Source organism: Lycium barbarum, chromosome 5 (assembly GCF_019175385.1).
Source record: "Lycium barbarum isolate Lr01 chromosome 5, ASM1917538v2, whole genome shotgun sequence".
Lineage (NCBI taxonomy): Eukaryota > Viridiplantae > Streptophyta > Magnoliopsida > Solanales > Solanaceae > Lycium > Lycium barbarum.
In genome coordinates this window covers 82,886,188-82,911,974 of record NC_083341.1, presented here as the reverse complement: position 1 = coordinate 82,911,974, position 25,787 = coordinate 82,886,188, and positions in this window count along the sequence as shown.

The following is a 25,787-nucleotide window of genomic DNA, read 5'->3' as shown; positions in this document are numbered from 1 at the left end:
ATTATATATGTATATGTGTGCCTATGAAGGGCTATGATAAGACCCCGAACTTATGATGCCGGGTAAGAATATATGTATATGACTATGTATAAAGTATGTATACGATTACGAAACGCGCGCACACCTCTGCGGATGGTACGGATGACCCTGATGCTGTGGTAGGGCCAGGTATGTATGATCTTGAGCCTTGGTTGGCCAGGTATGTATGAAACACCGATCCTACGAGGTCGGGTATGATATGTAAATACTATGTAGATGATATGACTATGTATACAATATGAATATGAATGTGATAAGACTATGTGCATATGAAACGTATTAGAAGTGAGAAGTCCCTATGGAAAAGCAAGTATGTACCATGATGACGATAATAATGTCTCCCTTCCTATGATATTTCATATGTTGCTTATTATGCCTCTATATCGATGTTGATCACGCTTTACATACTCAGTACAATCTTCATACTGACATCCTTTTGTTTGTGGACGCTACGTCATGCCCGCAGGTGCACCGGGAGACAGACTTGATCCATAGCTGCTTATCCAGAGATTGCATAGCAGAGCTCCATTTCTTCGGAGCTAGAGCTTTTGGGTACTCATTCTTTTGTGTATATAATTATGGGCATAGCGGGGTCCTGTCCCGCTCATATGATATGTCACATTCTTAGAGGCTAGTAGTCATGTGTATGTGGGTAGGGACGTTTGGCCATGTCGGCCTATGTTTTGTATATCTTTTGTTGGCCTCATCGGCCTTGTACATTTGACGTAGCATAGATGCCAATGATATGTTGAATGATGATGGTCGTCTAATGGGACTAACATGATTAATGACCACAATGCTTGATTTGATTTACGGTTCACTTAGATGTTATGTCATGTACGATAAGGGGTCCCCGGGTGGGGTAGCACCGGGTGCTCGTCGCGGCCCCCTTGCCGGGTCGTGACAAAAATGGTATCAGAGCAGTTCAGTCCTAGGGTGTGTCTACGAGCCGTGTCTAGTAGAGTCTTGGTTATGGGTGTGTTGCGCGCCACACTTATAAACGAGAAGCTGTGGACATTTTAAGAATAAATGACCTTCTTTCTTCATAAGAATAGTGCGATAGAGCTATGATGTAGGATTTTCTTTCTCCTAAATCGTGTGTTGTGTATTTCAAAGATGCCTAAAAAGAAAAAGGCTACAGCAGCCCAAAAGGGCAAGATGGTCGCAGAAAAGCTGGCTGAAAGAGCACCGCCACCGGTAGTAGAGGAAAGTGAGTCCCAGAGTGCGGCTCAATCTCAGTCTTCCCAGATAGTGGCTATTACTGAGGAGCATTAGGGAGCCTCAGCCCCAGCTCCAGCTCCTCCACCTGATGTTATATCCCACATTCTTGCGTATTTGGATAATTCGAGATAGTGGCGAAAGGTCAAGAGCAAGACTATAATTTTGATCTTGTTGGGTGCATAAGTGGTTTATGAAAATTTTGAACTGGGAATATTAAGAAAGGTCAAGGGTATAAAGGGAAAATTCGCAATATGACTCGTGGAAATATAAGGAGGATGAAGGGCAAATTTGGAATTTGGAAAATAATTTTTCATGAATTGCAAAAAAAAATAAAAATGGGCTAGATCACTTTGGGCCAAAGTTGGCCATCCAACTTCCTTCTTGATGGGCCAAGCCCATGGGAAATTAAAATTTATGGGATTAAAAGAAGACTAAGTCTTCTAAATAGTCCCATAATCTTCTAGACATTTCAAGAGAAGAGAGAAAAGAAAGAAGGAGAAACTTCTCCATAGGCCATTTTCGGCCATGTTCAAGACCAAAAAAAAAAATTCTTCAAAAATCATTTCCTACCAATTCAAGGATTCCTAGCAAGGTGGAGTGTGTCACGACCCAAACCCCGTGGGCCGCGACTGGTACCCTAACTGGGTACCCATACGTACCTACCCGATCGAATGCGAATCATACAGATATTTTTTTTTTGAAACAGAAATTACAAAAGTAGGCCGATATGACTACGGCACGCGCGCAAACATATGTATATCTGAACATACAGAAACATACAGATAAGCCGATAAGGCTAACATACAGACGAAACCCGTAACCCACACATTTATCTACAGGCCTCTACAGACATACAGAATCATATGACGGGACAGGGCCCCGCCGTACCCAGAATATCCATACATACAGAGTATACAGAAGACAGAAGATATATATACCAAAAGTATACGCTCCGGATCAAAGGAGCTCTTCAAACAGCAGAATTACAACCCTACGCTGGCGGCGTCTCACCTGGTGTGTCGGTACCTGCGGGCATGTAGCGCAGCCCCCGAAGAACGGGGGTCAGTACGAATAATGTACCGAGTATGTAAAGCAGAACATAACAGATATAAACATAGTCCGAACCGGAGTCACAGAAATATAACAAAAAGAACCAAAAATCAGACTGACGGACAGAGTCATTATCCAGACAGACATACAAAATCGTGTTCGTTGCAGATAAACAGAATCATGGTTCGGACAGACAGACGGAATCATAATATGGACAGATGAGCAGAATCAGAATCCATACGGACATACAGACGTAGTCGTCTTTCAGACGGACAGACAGAAGTATGTCGGACAGACTTATGCATGCAGAGTAGTACAGAGTCATACAGAGGCATGTGCTTATATAAATACAGATGGCACACGCATACATTCATACAGATCCCGGCCCTGTCTGGGGGCGCGGTAACAGAACCCGGCCCTCTTAGTACGGGACGCGGTGGACAGACAGAATCAGATCAGATCATATGCCATCCTGGCCGCCATCCCCATACACAGATCATAATATCATACAGACATACAGATCCCGGCCCGTACGCCGGGGGATGCAGTGAACAATGCAGAGAAATATGCACGATAACAGAACCTGGCCCGGGTCACAGTGAAAGAATGCATTGGGACAGACACGAACCGATAAATGAGAAACTACTTACATACAGACTCAACATACAGACTCAATCAAACTGAAGGGTGCCAAACGGCGAGCCAAAATCAGAATATCCAGATAGTATGCATAGTACGCGCCTATGTCCTAGTTGGGAAGGCACGACAGATTATTATCAGAATCGGATTCTAAGATGTTCAAAAATCATTTGCATAAATTACACAAAAATAGCCATATTATACAGAAAATAATAGTCCAGAAGTTTTTAGAGAAAATCGGACCAAAACGGAAGTATTTAAAATTTTACAGAAGATATCAGGCCTTGTGGGCCCGCCTCGGACCAACTCGAGGCTACATAGGTAAATTATTGCTAATAGACCTTATGAGGTCATCCATAGTCGTTTGGAAGTGTTCCGACTCCGTTTAGGGATGTTTTGTACAAAAATTCACTTTAAAGGCAATTTGTAAGAAAATAGCTTCAATTGAATTGAAGGAATTGGAGCGGTTTTCCGTCTCGAATTCCGGGGAACGGAGTCGTACTTAAGGCTCGCGGCCGAGCCTACCACATCCAGAACATGCCTAGGAACATAAGGAAATGCTTCGCATACCTCGATGGCACCTTATGCTCGCTTGGCGTCAATCCAAATTTCGTCCAAAATCTGGAAATAGTCAAGTTTACCATTTGTTAGTTTCATTCTTTCCATATTCCAACTTTACACATACTTGCCTACCGAAATTTCGGCAGCATTTCCTCTGTATATACGACATCCCCGAGACTTAGCTCGGCTCAATTCATCAACACAACAACCCAGAAATGACATCAAAACATCAATGGACATTAAAACATACACTAAGGCATCATTAGCCATCTTTCGACATAACGAAACATTTTTCGTTTCAAACTTGCATTTCCAAACCAAACTTATTATTTTCATATCCATTATCCATCAAAATCATTACGACATACACCGGAGGCATCCATACCATTTTCACATAATATTCATAAGATACACAACATTCAAACTTTCCATTAAGTCACTACTTTTCCAATCTTTTCCTAACTTTCAACATACAAGTTCATTATACATTTCCATCCTCCAAATTCATCAACAATAATCATAATTTGCCTCTTGATACATTCATTTCCATTTTTACATAATTCATAACAAAGTTGTATACTTTCCTACAACAACTTGATAACCATTTTTCCAAAACAATAAAGATTGTTATCTTTCCATTCACTTCACCATAACATACTTAACATACAAACAAGATCAAATTCATACTCCATCAACACATAACAATACCACACGGCCACCTCCTACATTCTTCAATTTTCACTAATTCATTCCACTTCCATTTCTAATAAAATTTCCACCATACTACAACCAAATTACAACATGAATTCAAATCATCCAAGACATGTAATACATGTACATGTATTCGGCCAACATGCATATTTTTCCACACACAAAATTTCCATGTTTTTCATTCATTCACACATACTACAACATACATATACCATTTATAACATAACAAAAGCATTAAATCCTCACTTTCTTCAAGTTCTTCACTTGGAGGATAGAATTGCTTTCTTGCCACAATACTTATACCAACTTGTAGAGGGCTTTGCACTTGGTAATATTCCCACAAGAACTTGATTTTTAAACCAAAGATTAGGCCTCAAAAAAAATTTCTTTCTTTTTCTTTCCTTTTCTCCTTCAAACCCGAAATGCCTCTTTCTCTTCCTCTCACTTCTTTTTCTTGAAGCTTCTTTGGATAAACATGTATTATTACCTCTTTATATTAACTAGTCATGTGACTAATCACATGACTTATGGCCATGGATTTTGGGCCAATATGGCCGGTTGGGCCTCCAAGTTTGGGCCTTGTTCTCTTATTTTTTTTTTGAGTCCAACTTGGCTAATTTTGTAATTTATGGAACAAGTTTCCAAAATTCCAATTTTGCCCTTGGCCACCTTTCGTAATTCCACACCATTGAATTCATAACCTACACATTCATACCAAGTAAGGTCCAATTGTGGCCTTATTCATCACACGTCAATTTGTCTTGAATCTTTTTGAATAAGCGAAAATGTCGGATGTAACATCCTCCCCCCCTTTAAAACATTCGTCCTCGAATGTTTAATCGACCTTATGGGGCGTCATACTACTTCGGGAGGGTTCTCTTTATAGTCGTCCTTTACTGACTTTCCGACATGGCTTCTTTACCAACATTATGGGGTAATTTTTCACATTACTGATTCAAATGCCTTCATAATATACTTTCTCATACCCCACATAATCATCGAACCATAAGCTATATTCTTGTAACAGACAAATGATTTCCAGACGTCATAGTCCATATCATTTCTTGTGACACTGCTGAGTTCCCTACCACATTACCGTAATCCCTCTTCATACCAGACACTTCATACTAGAAGATTCAGAATTAGGACCGGATGCGTAGAAGCATATCGGACGGATTCGTAATCGGAGGCAGACGTATTAAACTATGGCGGACGGATTCATAGTCAAAATCAGAGGTACGGAAGTATGTCAGACAAGTCTGAGATCGGAGTCCAACGTACAGAGGCATATCAGACGGATTCATATCCAGAGTCAGACATACAGAGGTGTCAACCAGAAACAGATTCAGAATCGGATGTGCAAAAGTATAACAGAGAGAATCCGAATTAGGGTCAGATCACTCCTATTAAGGCTCTAGTGATTCATGAAAATTTCCCTTTACTAGTAAATTGGTTCGCCAAGTTGCCATACAAATCATCTTGCGTGTCGCTTATCGACTCTTTCAGAGATTCCGCTCATTCACACTTCTTATCCTTCATCTTTCCTACCCTCCATACTCATTTTCTTGTTCAGACATCGTCATACCAGACTAAATTATAATGTAATCGGGGCTTTTCTATCCCTTGACAACATTCAGATCGTCGTCCCTCCTTCGCTTCATGTATTCGGTTTAGTAAAACCTTTCGTCTATCACAATTTTAGTTGCCGGGACTCGGCTCTTGACCCATATGGGCACCAGACGAAAATCATACACACACATACAGATATATTTACTATTATCTTACTGGCGAACGTCTATGACTGTTATTCGGATTCGCTCAATTTCCCGAGCGGTATCGCACCTTTCCTTTTTGCCCATTTAATCCGCGTCGGTCAGTGTGGCTTCTGTAAAGGCACTAATTACTCCACACATTCTCTTTTCCTTTAGATTACCCCAAATTTTCATTTATATCCATCATACCTACACTTGTGCAAAACTTTGCATTACTTCCCAGGGGGTCACCCATCCCAGAATTGCTCTGGCTTGAGCACGCTTAACTCCGAAACTTTCATGCATTTTGACGCGTTAGGGCTAATATAATTTCGTCGATTGCCCCGCACGACCTTTGTCACGTAATCTTAGGGCAAATCGGGGTCTTAGCAAATTTTCGGAAAGATTTTGTAGCGGGTCCCACCCCCGGCTAAGTCGTACAATTACCATGTCGCCTTTCTGAATCTTAAACATTCACTTTCATACATATATACATATGATTACGGGTAACCCACGGATTTAAGTCTTCGTCCCACGAATTCCGCCTCCAAATAGTCGGTGGAATCTGATAAAATGTCACCGCAAGGTGTTCTCCGGCCACCGACAGAAGAAAACTAAAGTCCGACAAGTATCGCGGGACCTTTTTGTACTTAATCTACATGTTTTCCTCCATATTTCTGGAAAAATTTGGGCAGAGGTTCCTCTATTTTTCTTACTATCCAAAACCTGTACACCAGAAATACCAACCATGCCGCACAAGGCCAACACATATATACACACATACATATCATATCATATCGTATCGCAGCCACATGGGGTTGATAACTTCAAATAAAAATTATAACGTCGTCGACACTTACCACACGTGCCCAACTCAAACGGCATCGGAGGCACTTTCCCGTTTACTTTCATCCGGGATTTCTAGACTCACACTGACGGTGGGGACATCTCAGTCGCCCTTACCTTTGGTCACTAAGTCTCTAATCCTTTTAAATTTCCGTCGTCGTCATTGAACAACATTTTACAGATATCATACACATATCGAAAATTCTAGGAAACTTATGTACTCATAACTGATCAAACTCGGGTCTAACCTGGGGAGCTGCCGTGGGAACTGTGTCCCTCATCATCGTCGTCTGTCTGGCCCCCACTATTACCTGCATCTGAATCGGAGGAGTATAAGTAGCCCGGCAATTCCTGGTTCACCGACGGCCAGGACAAAGGGCTGGGGTAGGGCGTGACACTCTCCGGGGAGGCCTGTCTAACATACTGCTCCACTACAGGAGCTGCTGGCACGCCCTCGGGAACCTCCTCCTCCGGCGTCCCAGAGGAATGCTCTAGTGGCTCAGCATCGGGGCTATCCTTCTCCCTGGGAGTAAGAAACTCTGGAGGTATCGTCGCTGGGTCCTCCGAGGGGTCGGTATCATAACTGTCTTCCTTGGGAGCCTCTGCTCTGGGGATCAAAAACTCTGGAGGAATTGTCTCTGGATCCTCCGAAGGGTCTGTCTCAATCGAGTAGCTGGGGATCTGCCTACTCGGTCCTGGTGACGTCCTAGGGGCCTTCTTAGCGCCCCCATCCCCATCATCCGAAGCGCTCCTCTTAATTCTTTATCAGCCTACAATCACCTGCAGGAAGAGGGTCAGAAACATTTTCCCTAAATACCGACACTTCTGCTCTTTTGGAGCCTCGCTGTAGATACAGCAATTTGTAGGGGAGAATCATCCTAATCATACAGCTTTATCGCACGATCTAAGAATCCAAAGAAGGGTAACATCCTAAATGCCCTGTAGCTTCCTGTTTATAGATGTGGTGCACAACACACCGATAAACAAGTCTCTACTAGACACGGCCTGTAGACATACCGAGGACTAACCGCTCTGATACCACTTTTGTCACGACCCAAACCCCGTGGGCCGCGACTGGTACCCTAACTGGGTACCCATACGTACCTACCCGATCGAATACGAATCATACAGATTTTGTTTTTTTTTGAAACAGAAATTACAAAAGTAGGCCGATACAACTACGGCACGCGCGCAAACATATATATATCTGAACATACAGAAACATACAGATAAGCCGATAAGGCTAACATACAGACGAAACCCGTAACCCACACATCTATCTACAGGCCTCTACAGACATACAGAATCATATGACGGGACAGGGCCCCGCCGTACCCAGAATATCCATACATACAGAGTATACAGAAGACAGAAGATATATATACCAAAAGTATACGCTCCGGATCAAAGGAGCTCTTCAAACAGCAGAATTAGAACCCTACGCTGCCGGCGTCTCACCTGGTGTGTCGGTACCTGCGGGCATGTAGCGCAGCCCCCGAAGAACGGGGGTCAGTACGAAAAATGTACCGAGTATGTAAAGCAGAACATAACAGATATAAACATAGTCCGAACCGGAGTCACAGAAATATAACGAACAGAACCAAAAATCAGACTGACGGACAAAGTCATGATCCAGACAGACATACAAAATCGTGTTCGTTGCAGATAAACAGAATCATGGTTCGGACAGACAGACGGAATCATAATATGGACAGATGAGCAGAATCAGAATCCATACGGACATACAGACGTAGTCGTCTTTCAGACGGACAGACAGAAGTATGTCGGACAGACTTATGCATGCAGAGTAGTACAGAGTCATACAGAGTCATACAGAGTCATACAGAGGCATGTGCTTATATAAATACAGATGGCACACGCATACATTCATACAGATCCCGGCCCTGTCTGGGGGCGCAGTAACAGAACCCGGCCCTCTTAGTACGGGACGCGGTGGACAGACAGAATCAGATCAGATCATATGCCATCCTGGCCGCCATCCCCATACACAGATCATAATATCATACAGACATACAGATCCCGGCCCGTACGCCGGGGGACGCAGTGAACAATGCAGAGAAATATGCACGATAACAGAACCTGGCCCGGGTCACAGTGAAAGAATGCATTGGGACAGACACGAACTGATAAATGAGAAACTACTTACATACAGACTCAACATACAGACTCAATCAAACTGAAGGGTGCCAAACGGCGAGGCAAAATCAGAATATCCAGATAGTATGCGTAGTACGCGCCTATGTCCTAGTTGGGAAGGCACGACAGATTATTATCAGAATCGGATTCTAAGATGTTCAAAAATCATTTGCATAAATTACACAAAAATAGCCATATTATACACAAAATAATAGTCCAGAAGTTTTTAAAGAAAATCGGACCAAAACGGAAGTATTTAAAATTTTACAGAAGATATCGGGCCTTGTGGGCCCGCCTCGGACCAACTCGAGGCTACATAGGTAAATTATTGCTAATAGACCTTATGAGGTCATCCATAGTCGTTTGGAAGTGTTCCGACTCCGTTTAGGGATGTTTTGTACAAAAATTCACTTTAAAGGCAATTTGTAAGAAAATAGCTTCAATTGAATTGAAGGAATTGGAGCGGTTTTCCGTCTCGAATTCCGGGGAACGGAGTCGTACTTAAGGCTCGCGGCCGAGCCTACCACATCCAGAACATGCCTAGGAACATAAGGAAATGCTTCACATACCTCGATGGCGCCTTATGCTCGCTTGGCGTCAATCCAAATTTCGTCCAAAATCTGGAAATAGTCAAGTTTACCATTTGTTAGTTTCATTCTTTCCATATTCCAACTTTACACATACTTGCCTACCGAAATTTCGGCAGCATTTCCTCTGTATATACGACATCCCCGAGACTTAGCTCGGCTCAATTCATCAACACAACAACCCAGAAATGACATCAAAACATCAATGGACATTAAAACATACACTAAGGCATCATTAGCCATCTTTCGACATAACGAAACATTTTTCGTTTCAAACTTGCATTTCCAAACCAAACTTATTATTTTCATATCCATTATCCATCAAAATCATTACGACATACACCGGAGGCATCCATACCATTTTCACATAATATTCATAAGATACACAACATTCAAACTTTCCATTAAGTCACTACTTTTCCAATCTTTTCCTAACTTTCAACATACAAGTTCATTATACATTTCCATCCTCCAAATTCATCAACAATAATCATAATTTGCCTCTTGATACATTCATTTCCATTTTTACATAATTCATAACAAAGTTGTATACTTTCCTACAACAACTTGATAACCATTTTTCCAAAACAATAAAGATTGTTATCTTTCCATTCACTTCACCATAACATACTTAACATACAAACAAGATCAAATTCATACTCCATCAACACATAACAATACCACACGGCAACCTCCTACATTCTTCAATTTTCACTAATTCATTCCACTTCCATTTCTAATAAAATTTCCACCATACTACAACCAAATTACAACATGAATTCAAATCATCCAAGACATGTAATACATGTACATGTATTCGGCCAACATGCATATTTTTCCACACACAAAATTTCCATGTTTTTCATTCATTCACACATACTACAACATACATATACCATTTATAACATAACAAAAGCATTAAATCCTCACCTTTCTTCAAGTTCTTCACTTGGAGGATAGAATTGCTTTCTTGCCACAATACTTATACCAACTTGTAGAGGGCTTTGCACTTGGTAATATTCCCACAAGAACTTGATTTTTAATCCAAAGATTAGGCCTCAAAAAAAATTTCTTTCTTTTTCTTTCTTTTTCTCCTTCAAACCCGAAATGCCTCTTTCTCTTCCTCTCAATTCGTTTTCTTGAAGCTTCTTTGGATAAACATGTATTATTACCTCTTTATATTAACTAGTCATGTGACTAATCACATGACTTATGGCCATGGATTTTGGGCCAATATGGCCGGTTGGGCCTCCAAGTTTGGGCCTTGTTCTCTTATTTGTTTTTTGAGTCCAACTTGGCTAATTTTGTAATTTATGGAACAAGTTTCCAAAATTCCAATTTTGCCCTTGGCCACCTTTCGTAATTCCACACCATTGAATTCATAACCTACACATTCATACCAAGTAAGGTCCAATTGTGGCCTTATTCATCACACGTCAATTTGTCTTGAATCTTTTTGAATAAGCGAAAATGTCGGATGTAACAGAGTGTTCATTGGAACAAGAAGATTTCATATTCTTGCAAGTTACCAATTTTAATCCAGTGAAGAAGTGGAGAAAAAGGTAAGGTGAAACTCTTTTCTTATATGTTATGGATCTTTATGCATGTTGTAGTATGAAAAATGAGTGAAATTCATGGAAGAGAAAAACTATGTTGTGGCCGTGAGGTGTGCTATATGTGTGTGTGTGGAAATCATGTTTTAATTATTTTATCTAGTAATTGGTTGTTATTGTTGTGAATGTTATGTTGATAATGGAAGTGGAATGATTTTGGAGAGGTTGTAGTTGTATATGCATGATGTATAGCCGTGTATATTTGGTGAATCATGAAGGGATGTGAGCAAGTTTTATTTGGTATGTTGGTTGTTGTGTTGTGGATTTTATGTTGCAAATAAAAGCCTAATGAGCTTAGTGAAGTATTAGTAGTTGGAGGCTTGTCTTGGAAGATTATGTAAATTGAATATTATGTTCTTACATGTATGGAAGATAATGATATTAGTATGGTGATTGTTATTGTTTTTATTGGAGTTGGAAGGTTTTGAAAGAAGTAGTAAATTGATTAAGTTGTTATAATGTATCTTGGATTGAATATGGAAATTGTTAGTATGGTTGTTGAAATTATGTTGATAGTTTGGCCGGGTTGAATTCCCGGGATTGTTGTTGATTGAAATTGGCCAAGTTGAACTTGGTGGGATGGAGTATTTACAGGGGAAGTGCTGCCGAAATTTCGGTAGCCAAGTATTATCTTAAGATTCCAATTCTAAATGCTCTAACCAAAGTTTGGTAAATGTGACCAATTTGTAGATTTTGGCGGATTTGCAACTTGAATTTGGAAGCATAAGGAGCGGAAAGAGGTATGTAAGGCTTCACCCTTCCTTCTATGGCATGTCTTAGGCATACTAGGTTGGATACGAGCCTCGGGGACAACTCCATTCTCCGGGATCCGCACCTAAAGGTTCCCCTTTTTCATTCAGTAGAATTGAATTAGAAATTGTGTAAAATGTTGGAAAACCTTCCTAAACATATAGAACTTGCATAAATATGACCCGACTACCTCAAAATCCTCACAAGTAACGTCATGAAATATAATGTACGTAAATTTGGTACGCCGCCTCATTTGACCCGAGATGGGCCCATTGTTCCCGAATTTTCCCTATTGCTCCGTTTGACTAATTTTGGAGTAGAATCCAAAGGAAACTTTTGATCCTTGTTCCGATTATCAAACGATAGGTACTGTACTATTCTAATGCAATATGTATATGACGACCATGATAACGATAATGCTAAGGAAGCGAATACGTCTATGGTAAGTATGACAAGAATGATTCTATGACTAAGAGTCTTAAGCTAAGGACCCAATATGAATATGAGTATGAAAGTATCAAAGTAGTTCTTGATCTTATATTCTATTCCTTGGTTATGACACTATCTTCTAAAGATTCCAAAGGCATGATCCCCAAGTCGTAAAGTCTCAAATGTTTTTCTTATATCTTAGTTACTTGCAAAACCTATAAGTCTATAACTTCAAGGTATAAGTCTTTTCCTAATAGTTCAAAATTGTTTTTTTTAATAATGTCCATATTTTTCGAAAGCCAAGTTTTAAGAGATAGGAAGCTCTTATGACTAAGATGATGAATATGATCTTATGAGGACAACGATGAAGTCAAAGATGAGAAAATGTCTATGATAGATATGCTGACGATATGTTCCTACTACGAATATGAAAATATGACAATGTTAAACTATTTCTTGATATCTCAACTCTATTATGGATAATGACTACTTTAAAGGTTCCAAGCATATGAAACGATGCCTTATGACCCTATTTTATGTTTTCTCATAATGATATTCTTCATTGATAGTTTCGCCTTATGATACTAGTTCCTTCAAGGTGAGACAAAGCGACCTCGGTTATTCCATAATGTAATCGGAGGTCACCGACCTTACGTCACTCCGATGGATACATGATTTTCTTTGGGCTCTCCTGCATGCTTATATGACATATGTATATGCGATATGAATATGTACATGGGGTGGAGGAAGGGATACATGGGGAATGGGAAGGGAAACATGTTTCATTGCCACCTGGTCAGCTGGCGTTATCATCCCGAACGCGGGATGCCCGGACGCGGGATATATGGGCGAGCCGATGTATTTCGGTGCTATGTGGGCGAGCCGACATTGTTCGGTGCTATGCTATGACCTGATATGCTATGACCTGCTATGCTCTGACCTGCTATGCTATGACCTGCTATGCTATGACCTGATATGCTATGACCTGATATGATTTGACATGATATGATATGACACGATATGATATGACACGATCTCATATGATACGATACGATATGATATGATATGATAAGACATGACATAATATAAGCTCTATTTTCTATGACTATGAAAAAGAAATGTTTTCCAAAGACAGACAAGCATGCATGGTATCCGGCCTGAAAAAGGTATTCCGATGTACAGGTTACTTTCTCGTCTCATTATATGTCCTATGACCCTATGATATTGATAATCATGCTTTACGTTTCTGTTCTATTATCTTCCATGCTTTACATACTCGGTACACTATTTGTACTGACGTCCCTTCTTGTGGACGCTGCGTTTCATGCCGCGCAGGTCAGCAGGTAGACGGACCTGATTCCTAGGAGTTCTATCAGCAGTAAGTGGCAGCGCTCCAGTTGTCCCGGAGCCTCAGTCCCTTGGTACTATTTTGTGTATATATTCGGGCACAGTAGTTGTCACGACCCAACCCCGTAGGCCGTGACTAGTGCCCGATCTGGGCACTCAAACACATTCTAGTATATAGCAGAAGCTGACAAGGCTTTATTTCCAATTTAGATAATTTCCAGAAAGGTTTCGGCAGAGTTTCCTTTGTTTTACGGACTATCCCATATACCCTGCACGCAGAAAATACCAACAAAGGCCACACAGGGCCAACAGAGTAACATTCAAATATATGCGGACCGGCCGCCGCGGCGAATGGGATCGCCCAAACACAACATATACACACAGCTGTACAGAAAGATCCCAACCCGCAAACATGTCTACAGACCTCTAAATGGACCAACAGAATCATATGGTGGGACAGGGCCCCGCCGTACCCATGAACGAGAATATACACATGTAGAAGTGACAGACTGTACCAAAAGATGGCTCTGAATAAAAGAGCGCTCCAAATGGCGGAAAAGATATCCTAGGCAGACGGATCCGCAAACCTGTCGTCAGTACCTGCGCGGCATGAAAACGCAGCCCCCGAGGAAAGGGGGTCAGTACGAAATATGTACTGAATATGTAAAGCCTGAGTTGCAGAAACAAAATCATAACTGGTATAGAAAGTACAGAAAGTAAACAGAAAATACAAGGTAGCAGATATATATTTTCAAAACATGCGTAGTGTGTACAGAAACATATGTCATATCAAATCCGGCCCCTGCCAAGGGACTCGGCAGACAGAACGTGGCCACCCTCCCGACGCTGGTGCCACAACACAGAAGAATCAAAATAGGGGCATAACCCCGTAACACAATATGTCATATCAGATGGCCATAGTAAATCATATCAGAACAAGCGTACATGGCACAACATACTCCACAAACCCATGTACGCGTATACCTGCCCCCTCACATCGAGGCACGGCGAACAATGCAAAGGATCACGCTTGACAACATATCCTGGCCCGGGCTCAGTGTGGGAAACATTGGGGCATCCACGAATGGAGTAGTGAGAGACTAATGCAATTTAAAATTACCATATATATTTTCAAAGACTCGATGAAGCGTATCAAAGTCAAACAAATCCAATGGAGTTGGACGGGATCATAATAGATGCATTTCGGATATCTTAATAAATTACAGAAATATAACCTTCCCGAAGTCATTCCGGGTGTCAGAATAATTTGTAAGAATTAATAGAGTATTTAAAACAATATTCGTTAAGTAATTAAAAGGATAGTCAAAGCGTTTCTTTCAAAAATTGCTTAAAAAGAAAGCTTTAGTACATTAAAGGCAAAACCGGGAATAGTGGGCCCGCCTCGGGACAAACAAGGCGGCGGGCTCAAATTATGCCCTCCAAGCTCATGGAGTCACCTAAAAAGGTCCTACAAACATTCTGTGACATTCCAAGTAATTTAGAACAAAATTGCATAATTTCAAGAAAAGCATACCAAAATGGTTCAATTCTACTGAAGGAAAAACGGAGAATTTCTCTTGCGGATTCCGAGGGCCAAGAAGTCTTTCGAGGCCCGGATCCGACCCTAACACACTAAGGGCATGCCAAGGGAAGAATTGGGGTTGCTTTACATACCTTTCAAGCTCTTTACGCCTTTCCAAACTCACTTCCCGTTTCGTCAAAAATCTGCAATTGGTCAAGTTTACCAATTGTGAGTTATGAATACCAAAGTTTCAACTTAATATCAATAATTTCACCTTCATCAACAATCAAGATCATCACCATATAGTTCTAGAAACATTTCATATCGTTTTCCTCAAGTTATACACTCGATATACATAATATACAACTTTCTGTCAAAGTCATAACTTATGCAAAACATCAAATCTTTGGCATACAACTTCATAACATGTTTCCAACTTCCAAATTCATCAATGATCATCACAATTAACAACCAAACAACTTCATTTCCTTAATGTCGGAAAGTCATACTAAAACGACATAAGTTTCTACATTCTAATTCAATACAAACTTATATCATTCTAACTTCATTTACATTGCAACCATCATAATAACACACTAACACCCTAAATAACTTAATTCATTTCCATCTCAACTTCAACATAGGTCACGGCCACAAGCCTTCTTTGGCAAGTTCAACTAAATCATTCAACTTTCAATCCCAATATGCATTTCATCACAACCATAACAAGAATATAACATGAATTCAACACATTATGGCTATACAATTTATACATACACACGGCTACACATCATATTCCAAACCCACTTTACAAACTTCCATTTTCCCATACAATCAACACATTTCTATATGCTACAACACAAACAAGACTTTATAACACAAGAATAAGGAATAAATTCTCACCTTTTTCTATAGTCTTCTTCACTTGGATATATGATCAAATTGATGAAACAAGGGTTCCTTCCTCCAAAGCAACTACACCAAGATGAAAAGGGTACTCAACTTAGAAGAAAAACCACAAAAGAAAAATTTTTGGAGCAATATTTTTGATAGCCAATTTTTCCTTGCCAAGGCCGAAACCCTCCTTTTGTTTTGCTCTTGTTCTTTTGTTTTTTGTTCTTTCGTCAATCTTCTAAAGGATGAAGATGATATAAAGTAAGTATAATATGGTCCCCCTTAGTTAATTTATCACATGGAAATTACTTTGGGCCATTGGGTTTGGGCCATAGTTGGCCGGCCACCCCATCTCTCTTTGGGCCTCATTTCAATTCTCATTTTGAGCCCAATTGGCTTGTATATCATATTTTGTAATTCCCGAAACTAATTTCCAAAATTCCAAATTTGTCCTTGGCCTTATTCGACACTTCCACATTAATATTCTTTCATACACAACTCCTATATCAAATAAAAGTTAGTTATGATCTTATTTCTTACAAGTCAAGAATATTTCCAAATTTTTCCAAAGGTGTGAAGACACGGGATATAACATCCTCCCCCCCTTTAGAACATTCGTCCCCGAATGTTAAATTAATCTTATAGGGTTTGAAAATACTTTGGGGGAAGTTTCTGTTTATAGATAGCACATGTGACACACATTTATTATTGAAATAGAATTTAGCAAGGATTCAAGATTACCTGTGGGCGTAGGGAACAAATGAGGATATTTTTTCTTCATCTCCTCTTCGGCCTCCCAGGTCATTTCCTCCCTATTATCGTTCCGCCACGGCACCTTAACAGAGGCTACATCTTTGTTCCGGAGCTTTCTTACCTGGCGGTCCAAAATAGCTACGGGCTGCTCCTCGTAAGATAACTGCTCCGTCACCTGAATGTCATCCGTAGGGAATATTCTGGAAGGTTCACCAATGCACTTGCGGAGCATAGACACATGGAATACCGGATGTACCGCTTCCAAATCTGATGGCAGATCTAACTCATAGGCGACATTTCCAATTTTTCTAATAATCAGATAAGGCCCAATATAACGCGGACTGAGCTTACCCTTCCTGCCGAACCGCATCACGCCTTTCATAGGCGATACCTTCAGGAAAACCCAATCGCCTACCTGGAATTCCAACGGTCGTCGCCGTTTATCAGCGTATGATATCTGTCGACTCTGGGCTGCCAATAGTCGCTCTCGGATAAGTTTCACCTTATCAACGGCCTGCTGGATCATATCTGGGCCAATTAACTCTGTCTCGCCAATATCAAACCAGCCGATAGGTGACCTGCATTTCCTACCATATAAAGCCTCGTACGGAGCCATCTGGATGCTGGAATGGTAGCTGTTATTATAAGAAAATTCAATCAATGGCAAGTGATCCTCCCAGCTACCTCTGAAATCAATAACGCAGGCCCGCAACATATCTTCAAGCGTCTTGATAGTGCGCTCGGCCTGTCCGTCACTCTGAGGATGGAAAGTTGTGCTCAGGCTCAGCTGAGTCCCTAATCCTTCCTGAAAAGATCTCCAGAAGTTCGCTGTGAACTGAGCACCTCTGTCAGTGATAATAGATATAAGAACTCCATGAAGCTTCACTATTTCTTTAATATAAAGCCTGGCATAATCCTCGGCGGAATAAGTAGTTCTGACGGGGAGAAAATGGGCTGATTTTGTCAGCCTATCAACAATAACCTAGATGGAATCATACTTCCGTGGAGTGCGAGGCAACCCTGTAATAAAGTCCATATTAATGATCTCCCAATTCCACGTCGGAATTTCCATTTCCTGCAACAGTCCACCCGGTTTCTGGTGTTCAATCTTGACCTGCTGACAATTGGGACACTGGGCGACGAACTCTGCGATGTCCCGTTTCATACCATCCCACCAGTATAAGCATCGGAGATCATGGTACATCTTCGTAGCCCAGGATGGAACGAATAGCGAGCATAATGTGCCTCACTCATAACCTGCTGCCGAAGGCCTGCAATATCAGGTACACACAACCTGCCCCTAAATAATAAAGTCCCGTCCGGAGTGAACTCGAACGGAGTCTTCTCCTTATCATAGGCTGTGTCTCTGTATCGTGCCAAAACAGGATCTTCATATTGATGCCGCTTGATATCTTCCTTAATAGATGATTCAGAAACCCCTCGGACAGAAATCCGTGTACCTCCAGAATCGGCCAGACGAACCCCAAGATTAGCCAACTGATGAATGTCACGTACTATCTCTCTCCTGTCTGGCTGTAAATCTGCCAAGCTGCCCATATATTTCCGGCTAAGCGCATCTGCAACAACATTAGCCTTGCCCGGATGATACAGAATATCCACATCATAGTCTTTCAGGAGCTCCAGCCACCTCCGCTGCCGCAAATTAAGCTCTTTCTTCTTGAAAATATACTGGAGACTCTTATGATCTGTATAGATATCAACATGAACGCCATATAAATAATGTCTCCATATCTTCAGGGCATGGATCACCGCTGCATGCTCCAGATCATGAGTAGGATAATTATTTTCATGCTTTTTCAATTGCCGAGAAGCATAAGCTATAACTCTGCCGTGCTGCATCAATACACAGCCCAATCCCACGCCAGAAGCGTCACAATAAATAACATATCCATCGGGTCCCTCTGGAAGAGTCAGAACTGGGGCTGTAGTCAGCTTCTCTTTCAGCAACTGGAAGCTTCGTTCACAAGCATCAGTCCACTGGAACTTGGCTCCCTTCTGAGTTAGCCTTGTCAAAGGCGCTGAAATCGAAGCAAACTTTTCCACAAATCTTCTGTAATAGCCTGCTAACCCCAGGAAACTACGTACCTCTGTGGGCGTCGTGGGTCTGGGCCAATATTTCACGGCCTCAATCTTCTGTGTATCCACCCTGACACCATCAGCTGCAATAATATGCCCCAGGAATGCCACTGAAGCCAGCCAGAATTCACATTTAGAAAATTTTGCATATAATTTCCGATGCCGAAGTACCCCAAGTACCGCTCTCAGATGATCTGCGTGCTCTGCCTCGGACCGAGAATAAACCAGGATATCATCGATAAATACAATTACGAACATGTCTAAGAATGGCCTGAATACCCGGTTCATTAAATCCATGAATACCGCAGGAGCATTAGTCAGCCCAAAAGACATAACTCTGAATTCATAATGCCCATATCTGGTCCGGAATGCTGTCTTAGGAATATCAGCCTCTCGTACCCGTACCTGATGATAGCCTAACCGAAGATCGATCTTCGAAACATATCTGGCGCCCTGCAACTGATCAAACAAGTCATCTATTCTGGGGAGGGGGTATTTATTCTTTATAGTTAACTTCTTCAGCTGCCGATAATCAATACACATACGCAGCGACCCGTCTTTCTTACGCACAAATAATACCGGGGCTCCCCAAGGCGAAGTACTGGGCCTGATAAAGCCTTTTTCTAACAGATCCTTCAACTGCTCTTTCAGTTCTTTCAATTCTGCCGGTGCCATTCTTTACGGGGGAATAGATATCGACTGAGTATCTGGAAGCAAATCAATAGTAAAATCTATTTCCCGCTCCGGAGGAAGGCTTGGAAGCTCATCTGGGAATACATCCGGAAATTCATTAACCACGGGAACTGACTGAAGAGTCGGCGCTTCTGCTGTCAAGTCTTGTACCCGAACCAGATGATAAAAATAACCCTTTATGATCATTTTCTTCGCCTTAAGGTATGAAATAAACTTACCTTTCGGCGATGCTGTATTACCGGCCCATTCTGTAACTGGCTCCCCAGGAAACTGGAAACGAACTACCTTATTTTGGCAGTCAACATTAGCATAACAGGAGGCTAGCCAGTCCATTCCCATAATAACATCGAACTCGATCATATCTAACTCCACTAGATCTGCCTTAGTGTCACGGCCATATACAGTTACAGAACAGTCTTTATATACCTGTTTCGCTACAATAAAGTCCCCAATCGGTGTGGCTACCTCAAACGGCTCTATAGGTTCAGACGTTATACCAATTTTACTAGCAACCAGAGGCGAAATATATGACAAAGTTGAACCTGGATCAATCAATGCATACACAGACCGAGAGAAAACCAATAATGTACCTGTAACGACATTAGGCGATGCCTCCTGATCCTGGCGGCTGGACAGAGCATAAATACGGTTCGAAGGACCGCTAGTACCAGAAGCTCCACCACGGCCTCTGCCGCGACCCGCTGGTGCTGAAGTACCTGGCCCCGTAGGGCGCATAGCCACTGATGAAGATGAAGACCCGGCGGCTGATCCGGTAGGCTGCGCTGCACCACCCGCACTACCCTTATACGGGCAATCTCTCACAGAATGGCCCTGACGGCCACAAGAAAAACATGCACCGGTGGCTCTGTAGCACTCTCCCGGATGGTATCTACCACAATAAGAACACTGAGGCCTAGGTGGCCTCGTCTGACCAGAACCCCTGTCTGTCCGCGAACCTGAAGCCCTGGAGCTCTGACCTGCTCCTGAATACCCTGGGCTATCAAACCTGTGACCTGTCGGCTGTGGAGGTGCGCTCTGTGCCGGCTGAGATAGATGTTTGCTAGGCTGCTGCTGCTGCTGAGGCTGTCTGCCCCGAAAATCTCCAGAATACCCAGATGATCTGGACCTCTTGGGCTGTCTCCGATCCTGACTCCTATCAGGCTGACGCTCCCTATGCCGGTCCTCCATGCCCTGGGCGTGCGCCTGAATCCGGGCAATATCCATGCCGGGCTGAGCAGCCAATACCAAACAGCTGTCGACAAAATAACGGTCCAGCCCCATAATGTACCTGTGCATCCTGTCAGCCATAGTAGCTACCACAGCAGGTGCGTATCGGGCCAATGAGTCGAACTCCATACTGTACTCTCGAACACTGCGACCCCTCTGTCTCAGCAATAAGAATCTGTCAGCCTTGGCCCGCCGTAGCTCCGGGGGCAGAAAATGGCTAAGAAAAGCCTGAGAAAAATCATCCCAAACTGCTGGGGGAGCGCCGTCACCCCTAGATAACTCCCATGACTCGTACCAATTAGCGGCCACATCATACAACCGGTACGAGGCCAACGCAACTGACTCTGTCTCGGAAGCATTAATCAGCTATAAAGTGCGCCGCATCTTCCTAATAAACTCCTCAGGATCCTCCTCGGGCTTAGTCCCGAAGAACTCTGGAGGACCACAAGTCAAGAACTCACGGGCTCTCGAACTGTCACGCCTGTAAGCCCGGCCACCTCCCAGTCCGTGCCCCTGAACCTGTCCCGCCACAAGTCTGGTCATTTGCTGGACTGCCTCTTTCATGGACTGATCCTTAGTGCCTGCCTGTGGAGCTGGGGGCTCAGGTACTGGAATCTCGGGAGCTGGCGGTGGAGCCGCCCCTCGACCAGCAGCTGCTGCTGCTCCAATCTCCTCTACATGTGGCAGTGTGGAAGAGCCCTCTACCGGGGGCGAAACATCAGGAGCAATATGAGCATGGGCCCTGGTAACCCTCTGGGCCCGACTAGTCTCTCCCACAGCTGCTGTCTTGGCCTTTTGGGCCGCTGTCGCCTTTTTTGGAGGCATAACTGCAAATGTAACAATTCGTTAGGGAGGAATCATCCTGATAACACAGCTCTATCGCACGATCTAAGACAGAAAGAAGGGTAGTATCCTAAATGCCCTGTAGCCTCCTGTTTATAGGTATGGTGCACAACACACCGATAAACAAGACTCTACTAGACACGGTCTGTAGACATTCCGAGGACGAACCGCTCTGATACCACTTTTGTCACGACCCAACCCCGTAGGCCGTGACTAGTGCCCGATCTGGGCACTCAAACACATTCTAGTATATAGCAGAAGCCGACAAGGCTTTATTTCCAATTTAGATAATTTTCAGAAATATTTCGGCAGAGTTTCCTTTGTTTTACGGACTATCCCATATACCCTGCACGCAGAAAATACCAACAAAGGCCACACAGGGCCAACAGAGTAACATTCAAATATATGCGGACCGGCCGCCGCGGCGAATGGGATCGCCCAAACACAACATATACACACAGCTGTACAGAAAGATCCCAACCCGCAAACATGTCTACAGACCTCTAAATGGACCAACAGAATCATATGGTGGGACAGGGCCCCGCCGTACCCATGAACGAGAATATACACATGTAGAAGTGACAGACTGTACCAAAAGATGGCTCTGAATAAAAGAGCGCTCCAAATGGCGGAAAAGATATCCTAGGCAGACGGATCGGCAAACCTGTCGTCAGTACCTGCGCGGCATGAAAACGCAGCCCCCGAGGAAAGGGGGTCAGTACGAAATGTGTACTGAATATGTAAAGCCTGAGTTGCAGAAACAAAATCATAACTGGTATCGAAAGTACAGAAAGTAAACAGAAAATACAAGGTAGCAGATATATATTTTCAAAACATGCGTAGTGTGTACAGAAACATATGTCATATCAAATCCGGCCCCTGCCAAGGGACTCGGCAGACAGAACGTGGCCACCCTCCCGACGCTGGTGCCACAACACAGAAGAATCAAAATAGGGGCATAACCCCGTAACACAATATGTCATATCAGATGGCCATAGTAAATCATATCAGAACAAGCGTACATGGCACAGCATACTCCACAAACCCATGTACGCGTATACCTGCCCCCTCACATCGAGGCACGGCGAACAATGCAAAGGATCACGCTTGACAACATATCCTGGCCCGGGCTCAGTGTGGGAAACATTGGGGCATCCACGAATGGAGTAGTGAGAGACTAATGAAATTTAAAATTACCATAGATATTTTCAAAGACTCGATGAAGCGTATCAAAGTCAAACAAATCCAATGGAGTTGGACGGGATCATAATAGATGCATTTCGGATATCTTAATAAATTACAGAAATATAACCTTCCCGAAGTCATTCCGGGTGTCAGAATAATTTGTAAGACTTAATAGAGTATTTAAAACAATATTCGTTAAGTAATTAAAAGGATAGTCAAAGCGTTTCTTTCAAAAATTGCTTAAAAAGAAAGCTTTAGTACATTAAAGGCAAAACCGGGAATAGTGGGCCCGCCTCGGGACAAACAAGGCGGCGGGCTCAAATTATGCCCTCCAAGCTCATGGAGTCACCTAAAAAGGTCCTACAAACATTATGTGACATTCCAAGTAATTTAGAACAAAATTGCATAATTTCAAGAAAACCATACCAAAATGGTTTAATTCTACTGAAGGAAAAACGGAGAATTGCTCTTGCGGATTCCGAGGGCCAAGAAGTCTTTCGAGGCCCGGATCCGACCCTAACACACTAAGGGCATGCCAAGGGAAGAATTGGGGTTGCTTTACATACCTTTCAAGCTCTTTACGCCTTACCAAACTCACTTCCCGTTTCGTCAAAAATCTGCAATTGGTCAAGTTTACCAATTGTGAGTTATGAATACCAAAGTTTCAACTTAATATCAATAATTTCACCTTCATCAATAATCAAGATCATCACCATATAGTTCTAGAAACATTTCATATCGTTTTCCTCAAGTTATACACTCGATATACATAATATACAACTTTCTGTCAAAGTCATAACTTATGCAAAACATCAAATCTTTGGCATACAACTTCATAACATGTTTCCAACTTCCAAATTCATCAATGATCATCACAATTAACAACCAAACAACTTCATTTCCTTAATGTCGGAAAGTCATACTAAAACGACATAAGTTTCTACATTCTAATTCAATACAAACTTATATCATTCTAACTTCATTTACATTGCAACCATCATAATAACACACTAACACCCTAAATAACTTAATTCATTTCCATCCCAACTTCAACATAGGTCACGGCCACAAGCCTTCTTTGGCAAGTTCAACTAAATCATTCAACTTTCAATCCCAATATGCATTTCATCACAACCATAACTAGAATATAACATGAATTCAACACATTATGGCTATACAATTTATACATACACACGGCTACACATCATATTCCAAACCCACTTTACAAACTTCCATTTTTCCATACAATCAACACATTTCTATATGCTACAACACAAACAAGACTTTATAACACAAGAATAAGGAATAAATTCTCACCTTTTTCTATAGTCTTCTTCACTTGGATATATGATCAAATTGATGAAACAAGGGTTCCTTCCTCCAAAGCAACTACACCAAGATGAAAAGGGTACTCAACTTAGAAGAAAAACCACAAAAGAAAAATTTTTGGAGCAATAATTTTGATAGCCAATTTTTCCTTGCCAAGGCCGAAACCCTTCTTTTGTTTTGCTCTTGTTCTTTTGTTTTTTGTTCTTTCTTCAATCTTCTAAAGGATGAAGATGATATAAAGTAAGTATAATATGGTCCCCCTTAGTTAATTTATCACATGGAAATTACTTTGGGCCATTGGGTTTGGGCCATAGTTGGCCGGCCACCCCATCTCTCTTTGGGCCTCATTTCAATTCTCATTTTGAGCCCAATTGGCTTGTATATCATATTTTGTAATTCCCGAAACTAATTTCCAAAATTCCAAATTTGTCCTTGGCCTTATTCGACACTTCCACATTAATATTCTTTCATACACAACTCCTATGTCAAATAAAAGTTAGTTATGATCTTATTTCTTACAAGTCAAGAATATTTCCAAATTTTTCCAAAGGTGTGAAGACACGGGATATAACAGTAGTACTCGGCCCTTCCTATGTATATGTGTACTATGTTTAGAGGTTCGTAGACAGATTTGTACAGTTAGATGTTTGTACTTTTGATGGTCCTCGTTATTGTATAAAGTGCTAGCCGAGTTTGTTAGCCTATGTTTATAACTATGCTACTAGTGTTAATGGTAAGTAAAAAAATATATATATATGGTACAGTTCATACGGCCCACTTAGTAACAAGAATACTATATGAGATAGGGGGTGCTCGGTACAAGTATTGGGTACTCGTCGCGGCCCCTAGTTGGGTCGTGACAGAAGTGGTATCAGAGCAGTTCGGTCCTAGGGGTTTGTCTACGAGCCGTGTCCAGTAGAGTCCTGTCTATGGGTGTGTAGCGCGCCACACTTATAGACATGAGGCTGCGGGGCATTTAGGAAATATGACCTTCTTTGTATTCTAGATCGTGCGATAGAGCTATGCTACCAGGTTTCCTTATTCTTTTCCTAATCCCATGTTATGGTTTCAGTAATGTCGATGAAGAGAGCAGCTTCAGATAGTGGGGGCAGCAGGAAGGCCCCTAGAGTATCTCCAGAGCCGAGTATGGGGAGCCTCGGCTATTCGATTGAGAATGACCCGTCGGAGGATCCCACGGAGGACAGCTATGATACAGATCCGTCGGAGGACCCAGCAACAATTCCTCCAGAGCTTCTGACCCCTAGAGCAGGGGATTCCACGGAGGGTGGCTACGATACAGATCCCTCGGAGGATCCGACGATGACTCCTCCAGAGCTTCTTACCTCCAGGGAGGAGGATAGTTACGACACAGACCCATCGGAGCATTCTTCTGGGACAACGGAGGAGGAGACTTCCGGGGATATGCCAGTTGCTCCTGTGATAGAGCACTATGTCAGTCAGGCCACCTCGGAGAGTGCTACGGATTACTCCTGTCCTTTGTCATGGTCATCAGTGAACCAGGAATCGCCTGGTTATTTGTACT